Raw genomic sequence first — 15585 nt, forward strand, 5'->3', positions numbered from 1 at the left:
TATAAGGAACCAAGCAGTAGAATGCAGAGGAAATACTAGGGAGAGCCATTCACTTTGTCAATGTGGACAAATTAACATGGATGCAAATTAAAGCACCAGTAAATAACAGAAATCAGCAAAAAGAGGTGCAAAAGAGTTAAGTCGGATTACAAGGGCCAGGTCAGAAGACAGGGAGGTCTGGATCAATGGAAAGAAAGAAACCAATAAAGTCCCAATGATACAATCTTGAGATAGAATACTTGTTTATACTAGAGTTTATAGTGGAGTCATACTTCATTGCAGGAATAAAGTGTTAATATTTATGCCTACAGTCAAATCATATGTAGGCAGTGCCCCGTGAATATTTTTAGGAAGAGGCCAAGTTGGAGAGGGAACAACAGATGCAAAAGCTCTCGGAGAACTTGGCTTCTTGGAGGAGGAGCAAGTTGCTCAGTATGTTGAGGACTATATAGTGGCCAGAGAGAAAATTGGATAGGTTAATGGGGGCCTGGTCAGAAGAGGACTTTGAAACTAAGAGTGTGGACTGATACAGAAAGGAAGTCCTTAACGAATCTGTAAACTGGAAAGTGACAATCAGGTTTGGATTATTAAAAGATCATTGTAGTGTTAATGTTTTTAAAATTATGACCTCAGTGTAGAGATTAAGATTGGAGTACTGGAGACTGAATTAAGAGGTGGCTGAGGAAAGCCAGGACAGTGACGGTGATAATGAATGTTACCCTGGGCAATGGCCATGGGAATGGAGAGAATTCTAAGGACAAGAGAATGCAGCTTCACACTTTAACCTGACTGGGAGGCAGGTTCTAACATTGCTCTTCCAGGGAGCTTTACTCCCTAGAGAGCATTTATTTATCTTCTGCTAAAACACTGGGAGGGATTGTATTTGGCTTGGAGAAACTATACTTGGTTTTGAGTAGGTCGGATTATGGAACAGAAAATTGGTTGAATATGTCTAGGTTGGTTTTTTTTTTTTTAAGATTTTATTTATTCATTTGAGAGAGAGAGAGAGCACAAGCAGGGGGAGAGGCAGAGGGAGAGGAAGAAACAGGCTCCCCAGTGAGCTGGGAGCCTGACGTGGGGCTGCATCCCAGGACCTCGACATCATGACCTGAGCCAAAGGCAGGCGCTTAACCAACTGTGCCACCCAAGCGCCCTGTCTAGGTTTTTTTAATGTAATACATCTAGTTACAAAATATAGATAAGTGGGTTGCATCTTGTATTATATTTGAGAAATAAGTTAAAGTTTACTTTTATAACATTACATACTTTTATAGTCTATTTGTGCAGCATCTCCATAAACAAGTACGCTAATTTCCCCTAAATCATCATTTTCTAATTTTTTATAGTTGGAATTAAGAGATTGATGGCTTTGGCATCACATACCTTGCCTCCGCAGGAAGGACTTGTGTTACATGCTGTCATGGAAATAAACATTATGAGGTGGAAAAGGGGTTTCTTACAAGACAAAAGAAGAAAAATTCTATAGAGCCCTACCAGTCAAAAATTAAAAATTAAATTACTCATGTTGTATATGTATGTGTGTATATATATATGTGTGTGTGTGTGTATACACACACACACACATATATATATAATTATACATATATATAGTATATATATACATATATATTATATATATTATATAATTATATATATAGTATATACACATATACACATATACATATATATAGTATATACACATATATAGTATATATACATAATAATATATATGTGTATATATACTATATATGTGTATATACTATATATATGTATATGTAATATACATATATATATAATATATATATAATTCAGAAAGCCTTAAGTTGATAGATATGCTTAAAATTTTTTTTCATTAATTACAGGATTTTTCTCCTCCCCATTTTCAAAATAGGTACCTTTTAAGAGCATTTGAGATGATACTTAATTGCATTAACATTATGTTAAATATTTAATAAATAACATAATTTCTTACTCAGAAAATCATTTAGGTATATAATATTAGTTAATATTGTAATCACCGCTTTCTGTAGAAAACTGTGACTATTTCATAAATCCATTGAAAATAAAAAGCTCTGTTGTGTTTTCTTTTACAGTAGTTAGTATTGTCTAGGTGTGCTGAAATTTTTCGTTTTGCCGTTTTCATTAGCATCTTTTACAGCTTGTTAGAATAATGTCACCTCAGTGCTGTCGTTTATTATATGTACACACAACTCCCTGTTTATTTTTATGTCCCCTGATGTTGGCAAAAAATTATTGGATTTCTTTTTTTACCTTTATTGTTAAATGTATCCACGGAGGCGGACATTCTGTTGATGAAAGAAAAGGTATTTAATTGATGGTAACATACTCAATACACTAGCAGTATTTTATTTAATATTAGATGTTTGTAATAGTTGATACTCCTATTGAACAAATGTATCAGTTTGTGTGTGTGTGTGTGTGTGTGTGTGTATACACACATATATTTTTATTTCTTTTTTCTTTTCGAAGCAGTTTTTAATATATGTAGTAAAGGTAAGGGCTCTTAATTTACAATGAGATTTATAAAAATTGCTGATTCTTCTTAAAAATATGGATTATGTTTTGAAGAACACAGTGTAAGTAAGCTGTAAATAGGAAAGTTAGGATCATTTGGAAGTCTTTTAGGGACACAGTAAATTTCTTTTGGTCAAATGAAAAAGGGAAAAAGTCACAACCTTTTCCAAATGAATATTTAGTTTTAATTTTAGCTTCTGTTGCATCCAGTCTTGGGGAATACTCACCATCCCCATTTGGGCATTGAGAACTCAGGAATATAATGGGTAGTCTGGTAGAAAGCAAAAAACCCTTGCTATTTAATAGTAAAATTGTGGGTATCATTGATTAATTATTATTTTTTATAATATTTTAAATTTTTAAATATATTTTTATTCAGTGTACGGTAAGACAATATCATTAAAATTTTAAATGGGCATCATTTTCCCAGTGAGGCAACAGAGCCTGAGAGAAGTAAAGTTCTTCAGAACTAAGTTGAATTCCATTATTTTGACTAAATAGTGCATTTTCTTGTGTCACAAGATAATATCAATGACTATATTTAAGGAGGACTAAATCCTTCCTGAAGAAAGGAGTCTTGCTTTGCATGGGGAGGATAAACCAGGTAACTGGCAGCTACTAAGGTCTGCTTTAAGTAACATTTTCTTTGCATCTGAACTCTGTTTTTAAAATTTAACTAAGATTCTAGTTAACATGACCCTTACTGTACCCTGCCTCTGCTGTGTGCTGCATTTTAGCCATAAAGAAAAGCTTATTTATTCATAATGGACAGAGCTTTGGAGAGATCTGATGTATTCTTTTTTTTTTTTTCCCAAGGAAGACTCAGATGTATTTATGAGATCTGATTAGATCAAAGATTGAATGATGTGCATCTCAGTTATAAGTGGATATAAATTCTATCTTTTATTTGAAGTCTAAAGAAGATAGGGGTGAGAAAGGAAATTACAGTTTCTACAACCATCCCAAATTTCATTGTAGGCTTTACGTTACAGTAATAAATCGAGATAACTAGATTTGCTTAGCTAAGATGGATAGATTTATTGGTTCCATTTTTACATTTTTATATGAATAAGCAAACTGCTACCAGTTGCGTATGTTTCATCTCTTCTAATAATGTTTTACTACCATCTGCTCCCCTGCATTTTGACATCATTAAACTAAACAGCCCACTTGCCGTAAAGGCCGGACTGGAGCTGTCCATTGTCAAAACTGTGGTGTGAAGCATGTACATATGCTTTGTCTTTCTGTATAACAAATAGATTTTGGCTTAGAATCATGATTCCCAGGAAAAAATAAAAGTAAGAACCATTAGTTGTCTTTTTTTTTTTTTTTCCCTAAACTGGAATTTGTTTCTGTGTTGGAAGCTTTCCAGTGCTGATGCAAGAGCACAGTTGTGAAAGCTCTTCTTTCTCCCCATTTTTCTTTCATCCTAAGATTAAAATATTAAATCTATTCTAAGGGAAGATACCTGGACTTATTCATATGTGATTTTCATAAAGAATTATTATTTCTTACTAACTGATGCATATGGTTTAAACCAGGGGTTGGCACACTGTGGCCCTTGGTCACATATGGCCCACCACCTGTTTTTGTAAATAAAGTTTTATTGGAGCACTGCCATGCTCCTTTATTTACATTTGTTGCATGATGTCTGTGGCTCCATTCCTACTGCAATGGCGAAGTTGAGTAGTTGCAACATAAACTATATGTCCCGCAAAACCTGAAATATTTACTCTCTGGCCATTGACAGAAAAAAATTGCCAAACCTAGGTTTAAATCATAGGAATAAGAAAAATTATGCTTGATAAATCTGTATAGTAATGCAAACTTTCCTTGGTGTCTCAAGCACCCTTGACAACACTAATCTGAAGGCACTCTGTTGCCTATTTGTTTGTGAACATCACCTGTGAGAAGATAAACTCTTTGGGACAGCTATCTTATTCTTGGGTGTATCTTTCATCCAAGAGTTCCTAGATCTAAATTTTGTATGTGTTTTCTAAGTAGTTATTGAATGAGTTGATACTTTATTTTTTTAACCACATAAGATTTTTTTTTTTAAAGATTTTATTTATTTATTTGACAAAGAGAGAGACAGCTAGAGAGGGAGCACAAGCAAGGGGAGTGGGAGAGGGAGAAGCAGGCTTCCCACTGAGCAGGGAGCCCGATGCGGGGCCAGATCCCAGGATCCTGGGATCATGACCTGAGCCGAAGGCAGGCACTTAACGACTGAGCCACCCAGGCGCCGCTTAACCACATAAGATCTTATGTCAGAGTGTAATAATAATTGACATCTGTGAAGCATTTCTTACACATTCAAGAAAATGTATGTAAACATTTTACTTATGCCACCTCATTTAAGCCTCCCACATTTTGAGGTAGTTGCTGTTTTACAGGTGAGGAAACGTGCACATTCGTGGAGCTAGAAATTAGCAGAACAAGGAGCCCAAGTGTTATCTTAACATTATCATTACGCTACATGTATTGCTTCCTCCGGCATAAAGTAGCTGAGCGTTGTTCTCTGCTTTTAAAAGATGTGAAATTCAAACATAATTTTGTATAATGATAATAAAGTGTAATTTATTTCAGAGATCTAATGGTTTTAACTGAGAGAACTATCTTAGAGAATTAGTGGTAGTAGTAAGAGAAATGTAAGGAGTATCCCAAGTTTTCAGTTTTCCCGTAACATGTATTCATCATGAGAGACATTGTTGATATTGTTTGACATGGGGAATGCTCCTTAAATTTTATTCCTCTTTCTGCTTCAGGGCTTGTTTTTTTTTTTTTCCTACATTAAAAGAATTCTATTTATATGAGCGACTCAAACCTGAGGTATCTTTTCTCCTTTATTTCTGAGACTAGGCTGCTTTCTCATTAATATAAATAGATGAAAATTGGTGGGAAGATGGTAAAAGCCCATTTGGGTTTCATGTTACTTTGGAAATAAGACATGTCAAAACTCTAGGTATATTGGGAGTGTAACTAATTTTAATATATGTTCTTTACAGTTTTCTCATCCAAATATGAGCAAGATTTTACAAATTTAATATTTTAAATAAATTCTTAGCTTAGATTCTGTATGAGTTCACCAGTGATCCTTCTTAGTATTCTTGAGGCTGTGAATGCTGCCTCGGATTTTTTTTTTTAATAATTTATCTGAGTTTTTATTTTTTGTTTCTTTTTCTTTATTACTCCTTCTCCTCTTTCCCTCCCTTCCCCCTGCCTTTTCTTAAACATGAAACACATTGACCACCCACAGTTAGAGCAGGATTTGTCTTCCCATTGTAAAATTAGAAATTATAACAGTGGTATTGAGATTATTTAGAAAATTCTATATATTAACTGATAAAGTGTTGATTTCTAATTGAATGATGGCAAAGCCAGATATTTTAAGATCTCATATCTATCTGCGAGGTACACACTGGGTTTCTTTTGCTTTTAACTCTGATCAGATGGAAGTTTTCTGTGTAAGGTCAGCTAGTTGGGAGAAAAAGGCAAGTGCATATATCCCAAATTTTAATGACATGTGATGCAACAGACTAAGAAAGAAGAGAAATGAATCTAATCCAAGTCCCCATGCTCACTTTAATTAAGACACTCTAGATCCAGTTTAATCTGGGTTCTTAGAGTTGAAAGGCTGGTTGCTAATGGAAGAAACTAACCTCCTGAAGTTGCGGAAATATTTGATACTTAGCCTTGGGCGCACCTGTTCCAATTCTTTATGGCATACATACCAGCATTCTCCACTGCTTAGAGAACTGGTAACAGTTTAATCTGTCAATGTTGCTTTTAATCATTGAATAAAAAAATCCTTGATTCCATTTAATAAAATTTGCACAAACCTCTCTAGAATGTGCTTTCCTCTGATCCTAGATCTTGGCTTAACTTTAAACCTTTCCTATTTGTACTGGGTATGATTTCATGCCTGGATAATGAAGAGTAGACTGTTGCTTATGCTTTCAACATAAGGAGCTTGACAGACAAAATGCACTGTTTCTATGCTTCTCTTGGCCACCAACTGTTTGAGATGGTTGGTGGAGGGGCAGAGAAGAAAGCACTTGCTGTATGCGATAATATGCAAGTGTGTTGCCATCATTGCTACCCGATTTAGTATGTGTAAAATTTCTACCATACCTTTGTGAACAAATTCTCTGAGATGTTGAATTATAGTCCTTTATCTTCCCAGGAGTGCCAGAATGTCACTTTGATGTAGCCCAGTTATTTATATGAGTACAACATTAGCCTCAGTGTTTATAACTGGAATACCCCTTGCATTTGAGCCAGTTGTTTTTCACACCATAAAACCTCACATATGACTGCTGTCTTGTTGAGTCTGTAAACATTTGTCTTTTTCCTTTTTGGGAGGGAGCATTAGGATTCTTGATATCAGCCTTATTTCTGACTTAATAAGAATGAAATACTATGGGATTTAGAAAAATATTTTATGGTTATACCTAGATTTATTGGCATAACTTTCTCTGCTGCTTTATCTTAATTCAAATGTAGTAGTTGAAATATTCCACAACGATGTAGAGTTTGTACAACAAAAAATGAATTTAACATTCAAATGCTCAAGCCTGTTTGTCATTAGCAAAAGTACTAGATCTATAATTTCATTTTTCTTCCTGAAGCAGTTATGTGCATCTTCTTAAATGTATATTTCTTTCTCAAAACATCAAGAATCTAGCCTTTTATCCATATGTTTTATTTCAAGAACTTTACTGCCATTAATTATAATGGCTGAAAAGTATGGGCAGCTAGGTTTAGAAAAAAAAGTTAGATCTCTATAGGAAACTCATCTTTTAAAGAATACCTGAAGGGCTTAAAAGTGATAATCTAAGCTGTTAGGCATACCAGGGCAAATAAAAAAGAGTGCTTTCATACATTATTCCTAAATTTATCCTGGCAGGCTCATTAAGGAAATTAAAATAGCAGAAATTAATCATCTCAGTTATCACTGTCGTCTCCTTCTAAACTGATCCTTCGAAATGAGAACTTCCAGGTTTTAGACCACATTTGAGGAGATCTGCCTTCATATTTTCCAAGTCATTGCAGTGATTGGCAGAGTTTGACACCCTGGGCAAATGATAAATATTTGATGAATGAATGCATAGGGGCATAGGCTTTGGAGTCAGACAGAAATGGTTTTGAATCCCAAATTCTCCACTCTCCTCCTTTGGCTCACATCATGCACTCTCCTGGTTTTTCTCCTACCTCTCTCTGTGTTCCCAAAGTATTTACATTATTTGCCTTACCCTTAGGAGCTCTTCTGTTTTCATTCTCACTTTCCCTGAACAATCTCATTAACTCCCACAGCCTCAAATGTCATCAATATGCTAATGACTCTTGAATCAATTCTAGCTCCGATCTTTTTCCTGAGTTCATATATTCAATAGACTATTGGTACTTAGATGAACCACAGGCACCTCCAACTCAAACAAAAAGGGGGCAAAAAAGCTATGAGCTCCATGAAGACAAGGATTATTCACGTTTTGCCCCCTGCTGTGTACCCATACATAAGACAGTGCCTGTCACATTGTTAGGCTCTCAGTGTATACTTGACTGAATGAAGATCTATAATTACGCTCATTATCTTTCCATCATTCTGGCACTTATCCCACTATAACATAATTGACTGTTTACTGGTCTGTAACTTTCTTTAAACTTCATGAGGGCAGAAATTACGTCTCTCTTTTTTTCAGGGTGGTAAAACCTAGAAAATTATTTGATACATAATAGTTGTTCAAAGAACATTTGCCTCATTTTATTGCTCTACATGTCCTTGGTCAAGTCACTTATCCTTTCTGAGCTTTATAATCTTGATCTATTAAATAGTAATATTAATGCCTTATAGTGTTATAAAGGTGAAACAATTCAGTTTAGTATGTGTAAAGTATCTCTTTAAGTTTTTACTATAGAAAAAAGTTCAAATACACACACATATATAACTAGAGACTTGGTTTCTTCTACATGTATATTGAAAAGGGTGGGGAGATGAAAGGGATTATAAACTAAAGCAATTTCAGAGGCATATAACCAAATATAACAAGTGGACCTTATTTGAATCCTCATTAATACTGGGTTGGGATGTATGTAGTAGGCAGAATAATGCCCACCCACCAAAGATGGTCATGCCTTATACCCAGAACTCAACGAATATGTTATATTACATGTCACAGGTGTGAGCTAAGGATGAAGATGGGATTACGAATGCTATCAGCTGACCTTAAAATGGGGATATTATCCTGCATTATCCTGGGGAGCCCAGCGTAATCACAAGGATCTTTAGATTTAGAAGAGGGAAGCAGAAGGTGGGGGGATAAAGTAATACAGTATGAGAGCATGTTGCTGGCTTTGAGGCGGCAGAAGAGGGCCATGAACCACAGAATTTGGGTAGCCTCTAGAAGCTGGAAAAGGCAAGGAAATGAATTTCCCCTAGAGCCTCCAGAAAGAAACAGCCCTGCCAACACCTTGATTTTGGCTCAGTAATATCTGTGTAGGAGAACTATAAAGCAATATGCTTGTATTGTTAAGCCAATAAGCAACAATAGAATACTAATACAGGGGTTCGTCAGGAAAAATTGAAAATTGGTTATTTGATGATGTTAAGGAAAATTTTGTTTTATTTTAGTTGTGATAATGGAATTATGGTTAGGTTTGTAAAAAGTGTTCTTTTAGAGATGATATTGAAATATTAAGGATTAAGTAATAGATCTTGAATTTGCTTCTGAACTTCAAAATAGGTCAGAAATGGCAGGGGAGTGAATGGCATATAAATGAAACATATCAGTTATAAACTGATAAATTGTTAAAGCTGATTCTTTTTCTTTATTAAATTTTACTGGTTTTTAAAATAATTGTTTCCTTAGCATCCTTTACAGATGATTAATGCTAATGTTTTTTTGTGGGGTTTTTTTGTTTGTTTTTAAATTTCAGAATCATTGTGAGCTCGTGGGGTTAAACATATTTGAGGTATTTTAGTCCATGGTTATTATCCTTATTAATGCTCAGTCTCATCTGCTTCTTTGAAGTCCATTTGATACAACTCTAGTAGTCTTTGATAGCTTTCTTCCTTTTCTAATATGACAAGATATTCTAGACTTCCCCTGTTTATTTTCTGTCCCAATCCTAGAATTAGCAGTTTCTTTAAGGAGTCTCGTTCCTTTTAATGGGAGGATGTTGATTTTGGTACTTGAGTTATTCATTCTCTAAATAAAAATTTATTAAGCAATATGCCAGGGACTGTTCTAGGTGCTGGAGATATTTCAATGAACAAAACAGACAGTGTCCCTGGCCTCAAGGTGGGGGGAGATAGAGAATAAAAAAAAAAACAATAAAAAGAATATAAAATTTGTTAGATGGGCATGAGTACTGTGGAGAAAGATAAACCAGTTAAGGAGTATAGGTTTGTGGTAGGGGGTTGCTATTTCATATAAGATGGTGAGAAAAAACACATTAATAAAATTGGTTATTTTTAAATTGAGCAGAGAACCTGAAGGAAATGAGGGAGCAAGCCATGCAAACAGGGGAAATATTACCAGGAGGAGGGAAGAGAAAGTACAAAGGCGCTGAATCAGAAGCATACTGGCCATTCAGAGAAGCAGTAAGGAACCTAGTGTGCCTTGCGTATAATGGGCAAAGGGAGAGTGGCAGATCAGGTCAGAGAGGTAGCAGGAATCAGATTCTATAGGACCGTTGGTTACAAGGGAGCTGTTGGTGGGTTTTGAGCATAGGTCTGACTTAGGTTTTTCTGGCCTCTATATTGTTGGCAAGGGTAGAAGCAAAATCTCTAGGCAGTCACCGCAGTAAGTCAAGCAAGAGATGTTGGCTTGGACCAAGGCTGGTTGTACTCTGGAGGTGATAAGAAATCATCAGGTTACGTATTTCTCATATTGTTGTGAGCAGTTCATCTTCTAACACTAAACTTGCTCTTTTACTGAATGATTTGTTCAGCAATTCAAAAGCACTATATCCTACCCTACCTTAGAAGATAACTAGCTAACTACATCTATTGTTACTTTAGTTTGTCTTTTGGGATATCATCCCCCCCCCCCAGCCCCAATTGATGTATGTTAAGTTTCCAAGTAAGGTTTGACCTAATGTAGTGATTTTTTCACCTATTACATATCAGTAATAAGAATATTTTATTGGTAGTTGAATAATTTGACTTGAACCCAAAGAATTAACTGATGAATTTCATGCCTATTCAAGTACAGTCTGGCCAGGTGTTCAATGTATACATTATAATCTTCACTACTATTTTTTTTTTAATGTATTGGGTTAGAGTTAACAGCCTTTTCTGAGCAGGGATAGAAAGCAAAAATATCAAATAACCCACTTTATTCTTAATACAGTTAGAAAACATCTGATTTCAGAGAATTCACACATTGTGCTACCAGGGGTTCTATTGGTCTTAATCTCTGTTTTCTCTCCAAAAACTATTTATATAAACAAGTGCCCTTTAGTGAGCTGAGGTATTTTTGAAGCATACAGTAAATAATTAGATAATTTTGAATTCCTTATACTACTTTATAATATTATATAGTACATAATTACTGTATAATAATATATACTATTACATATATTACATATATTATTATAATTTATATATATAAAATTGCCTAAAACTTGTGTGAACTAATTTGCTGAATAGTGCAAACCTGAATTACCTGCTTGGGAAATAATGCAGTTAAGATCTTCCTAGCGTGAAGAATTTTCACTTTATCTTTCCAAATGATATTTCACAAAGATTTTCCTAACAACAGGAGGTAGGTGTCCTACCTAAATTAATGCATATGGTTCAACTTTTTAAAAGTCTTTTTCCAATTTATAGTTTGTAGTCCAAAAGGGATGACTTTCAAGTTAAATTTCATGTTTAGTAAGTCAGGGATCTGTTTGCTTTTTAAAAATTGTATTGTTTCTTAGGATTCTCCAATATATCACTATGACAATTATTTGAAAAACTAGCAACTCAGCATATCGTGGCTTGATTAATTTGATAACTTTCCATATTATATACTGAGAAAGTATTCTAATATGCTGCTAGGTTTTTATACTAATTTATGTTTATTTAATAATAGTCTTTGTAATATTCAGTTTGACTGTCATAATGCTGAAAAACAAAAATATGAAATGGATATGAATATATGTCATTCTAAACCTTTAGATGACTCACAAATAACCATTTCAAAGTTAATAAGATATTCTCACCAACATTATTGGTTTAGGGAGTTTCTATATGCGTTTTGTGGTGCTGTATTTTATACAAAAGAATAAAAATTAATTTTCCAACATGGTCCCCATGGGGTAGAGATTAGCCACAAAAGACGCCAGATTTAATGGAAGCTGCTCAAGATTAAGTTAAAAAGGAAAACTTGAGTCATGAACTAACTTCTTCCTAATGTTCTCATTGTGACACTACTGACTCATTCATTATTCATTTTGCGTAAGTCACTTACATTTTTTGTGACTTAGATTCATAGATTATGAAATGGGGCTAATTTAATGGTCCTATTTAATAGCTCTATTAGAACTTAAAAGAAATAATTGTTTTTATTACAAATAAGTAGATTGTCATCTTTAAACTACTATATCTAAAGAGATGTATATTTTTTCTACATAAAAGTGGTTTTTATTACAGGTTCAATAAATGTGAAGTACTTCGGTCTCTGTACCACCCATCGAAGATTGTTTTTCTCTGCATGGTAGTGCAATTCTCTACAGAATTATTAAGGAAACGGGGCTCATTTTGTGGTGCCTTCCCTGTAGCAACACCTCACCTTCTTACATCTCCCTCTCCCCATTAAGCCAAGTGAGCAGAGGCCAGGGCTTTCGCACTTGATGGTGCAAAAGTTGCCCATTCCTAGGCTAAAGTGGTGACAAATTCAATCTGAAGAAATGAAACATCACTTTATTCATATGGGAAATAACTATGCCTTGGAAATGTTCAGGGCTTGGTAATTAATAGGGCTTGTGTAGCTTTGTGTGCGGGCCAATGTACTAGCAACACAGCAACAAAACAGAGGTTTGGGAATTTCTGTCTTATCCAGAGCAGTTAAAATGGGGCAGTAACAGAAAGCAGGGCTTCTCTTTCCAAGCAAGGAATAGCAGTGAGCTTAGAGCTTTAGTATATGTGTTTAAGACACAGTCACATGTTTCATGTTTAAGAATGGCTTCTCATGTTAAATAAGTTAGTTCCCCATGTACCTTCTCCTCGAAGCATGGACCAGATGGATTATGTCCCATTTTACAATGACTTGATGGAGAACTACTACACTCTTTTATTGCTAAAAATATCTCAGTGACTCAGTACTTTAGGGCTTATGCATAGATAATGTGATAAAATAAAGGCATATGGTAGATGAAAGGGTTTCACTCTCTTTGAGGTCTGACCTTCAGATTTTTCAATTGGTAACTTTCCCACTGTTTGAAATCCTGAACCTAATCCACATTTTAAAAATATCTATCTCAATATTGTTCTCTAAAAAGGCAAAATGAAAGTGATTTGGAACCTTCCCGTTTTTCAGTTGCTTGATTAAATATTAATTTTTTGCCTTCTATTTGTGAGGCAGTTTTCTGATAGTGGGTAGAAAGAATTATATAGTTTCTCCTCTTTGTTTAAGAGTTTATCATTGACTTAGGAAGGAAAAGATGTTATAAGATACTGATAAATAAATTATACAGGCTGGGGTGTTGCACATGTTAAGAGGAAGAAGAAAACACTTCTAGCTTGGATTGTCAGGGAATATGGGGCAGCAGGGTCGGGGGGAGCTCAGGAAATGGAATGTGCATGAGCCTTGTAGAATGAGAAAACTATGAGTAGCACTGGAGAAGGAGACATTTCACTGTCTGATGGTCATAGAAGCAGGTCTGGCCTGGCATGTTCAAGGGACAGTGAGTAAACTATAGCATAGTGCCTAAGAGCATGGACTCTGGAGCCGGACTGCCTGGATTCTGGATTGCCCTTTATTTGTCTCATGGCCTTGGACCAGTTTCTTAACCATTCTTTGCCTCAGATAGAATTAAAAAAAAAAAATGATGCTAATCTTGCCTGAATCATAGAGCTCTTATAAGGATTTGACAAGTGTGCCTTCAAATAGTGATGGCTCAAGTTAAATATTAAATAAGTATAATAGAATATGATGATGACTGGGATGTGAACGAGCATAAAAGACAAGGCTGTAAAGAAGATTGGAGTGAGCTCCTTGAGGGACTGGACTCTGAAGACTGAATAAACAAGAAACCATGATGAAAGTAGTATATTTGAAAAAAAAAATAGTCTAGCAGAATAGGTTGAAAAGAGATTGGTAGCAGAGAGACTGGTTAGGAGACTTGTGATTGTCTAGGCTTGAGGGGTTTAAGACTGGGACTCACATGATAGCGCATGGGTTTGGATTAAAAAGAGGGACAGACCTTGGGAACATTTACAGTGGAACATTGTTAGGGTCCGGGGTTTGTTAGGCACATAGGAGACAGAGGGTTGTGCCTGAGTTAAGTGGGAGAATTCAAACATACAGGAAGGACTTCTTAGGAAGAGCTGGGAATGTGTACAAAAAGATGAAATCCATTTTGCATATCTTGAATTTAAAGACAAGAACAGAATTTGGCATTGAAAATGCCTATCTGTTGCTCTTAGGGAAATCGGGTTTGGATATATAAATGGAAGACCCACAGAGGAGCAACTTGTGCTATGCAAGTAAATGAGGTGACAAGGAAGAGAGGGTATAGAGTGATTTTCTCTCTCATTTCTGTAAGATAAAGTGTGAATATAAGGGAACGAAAACATGTTCCTAGCCCACTGAGTCACTTGAAACAAGGGCAATAGTAAAGCTCGCTGGTCTGTAAAGCGCCATTTCACAGCTCAAGTGCCAGACCAAGCACTGTAGATGTGCTAAGTGTTAATAAATGCTGGGTTCCTGGATCTGTAATTGCACATCATTGCAAACAGGCTTTATTCTGGTAAGGGAGAGTTATCCTTTCAGTTATCCTAATTAATCTTCTCCAATTCTAACCACACCTATAATATGAAGCCTGTCAATACACACACATGTAGTTAATTTATGTTATTATTATATAAAAAGTTGTTCCTTTTAAACCTCTTTTTAACATATGCTTTTTCTTTTCTCTACTACATTGTAGTTGCCTGTTGCTAAGGAGCAGGCCTCCTGTTGGTTTCAGTCCCTCACAGATTTTGCATTCACTCATTCATGTATTAATTCCAGTTCATTAATTTATTCATTTGTTCACTCCAGACACTGTATTAGTTGCTAGGGTGAAGAATAAGGCATAGTTCCTGCCCTCAAGGAGCTTAACTGTTTAGTTGGGGGAGAAAAGACACAGATATACGAAGTAGAAACAGTAGTAAAGTCATTCACAGAAAATTATGGGAACGTGGGAGAGAAACACTCCCTCTGGATTATGGAGCATGGGCAGTGGGGAGAAGTACTTCTGGGAAAATTTTTGGAGCAGTTGACTTCTGGGCTGAATCTTAAATGATACGTGGTGGTTACTAAGTACATAGAAGGGGAGAAAATGACAGTAAAGACAACCAGTGCCTAGAGAGAGTCATAAGAAAATGTGAGGCATTTGGTATTGCTGCAGCATGAAAACAGAGGCAGAGAGTGATGAGAGCTGCTGTGGGCCTGACAGAGAGCCCTGGAGGGACCTGGATGCAGTGCTTAGAAAAGCATGGAATACTTTCAGTGGTCAGAGAAGAGGGAGATCCTTGAAGTGGTTTCTGCAGAGCTGTGATCTGGTAAGATTTTAGTCCTAGGTGGCAGTTGGGAGGATGCATTTAAGAAGGATAAGACATTTTGGCGACTAGCAAGGTGGGAGACACTTAGGACCTAAACCAGGACAGTATTGTGAGAATGGAGATGAGTGGGCAAAATCAAGAAGTACTTGTGATATAAAATCAGCAGGACCCATTATAACCACAGATGAGGGAGGGAAGGTCCTAGGATGGTTCTTATGTAGCTACCTTATATGATTGGGTAACTGATTTCACAGTCTACTTAGAGAATAGAGGAAGAGAGATAATACAGTGAGTTCATT

At 35.7% G+C, this 15585-nt stretch overlaps 1 protein-coding gene across 13 annotated transcripts in view; it reads left to right on the forward strand.

The window, feature by feature from the left end:
- PDLIM5 (PDZ and LIM domain 5) overlaps nt 1–15585 on the forward strand; it is a 205708-nt gene that overhangs the window by 165139 nt on the left and 24984 nt on the right. The gene's annotated exons all lie outside the window — the stretch shown is intronic.

This window comes from Zalophus californianus, chromosome 2, assembly GCF_009762305.2.
Source record: "Zalophus californianus isolate mZalCal1 chromosome 2, mZalCal1.pri.v2, whole genome shotgun sequence".
Lineage (NCBI taxonomy): Eukaryota > Metazoa > Chordata > Mammalia > Carnivora > Otariidae > Zalophus > Zalophus californianus.